The sequence below is a fragment of the Schistocerca gregaria genome, unplaced genomic scaffold (assembly GCF_023897955.1).
Source record: "Schistocerca gregaria isolate iqSchGreg1 unplaced genomic scaffold, iqSchGreg1.2 ptg000199l, whole genome shotgun sequence".
Taxonomy (NCBI): Eukaryota; Metazoa; Arthropoda; class Insecta; order Orthoptera; family Acrididae; genus Schistocerca; species Schistocerca gregaria.
In genome coordinates this window covers 14,632,026-14,632,798 of record NW_026061737.1, presented here as the reverse complement: position 1 = coordinate 14,632,798, position 773 = coordinate 14,632,026, and positions in this window count along the sequence as shown.

The following is a 773-nucleotide window of genomic DNA, read 5'->3' as shown; positions in this document are numbered from 1 at the left end:
TCGTCATTTGTTATCGAATCGACTTAAAGCCAGATCGTCACATTGGCCGCACTTCTCTCTGAAACGGTTGTACTTATCGTCTGCAAAGCTATGTCGCGTGCTGCGGTATGCTGACACACTAAAATCACCATAGTAGAACACAGATGAAGCTTCGAAGTTGATGTAATAGCCAGTAAGAAGTAGTCCAATTCAAGATTTAGGTATCGATTATTGACTTCTTAGCTGGCTTTCGTGCCTTGGACATGAGCTAGGACTATAAGATTCTGCATAAAAGGATGACTAGCAGCCCAGTTGCACGGGAGAATGTGAAAAGTGTTCATATGTAGTAAAAACCTGAGAAATCCGTCCGTTTTCGTCATTTGTTATCGAATCGACTTAAAGCCAGATCGTCACATTGGCCGCTCTTCTCTCTGAAACGGTTGTACTTATCGTCTGCAAAACTATGTCCCGTGCTGCGGTATGCGGAGAAACTAAAAGCACCGTAGTAGAACACAGATGAAGCGTCTAAGTTGATGTAATAGCCAGTAAGAAGTAGTACAATTCAAGTTTTACGTATCGATTATTGACTTTTTAGCTGGCTTTGGTGCCTTGGACATGAGCTAGGACCTTAAGATTCTGCATGAAAGGAGGACTAGCAGCCGAGTTGCACGTCAGAATGTGAAAAGTGTTCATATGTAGTAAAAACCTGAGAAATCCGTCCGTTTTCGTCATTTGTTATCGAATCGACTTAAAGCCAGATGGTCACATTGGCCGCTCTTCTCTCTGAAACGTTT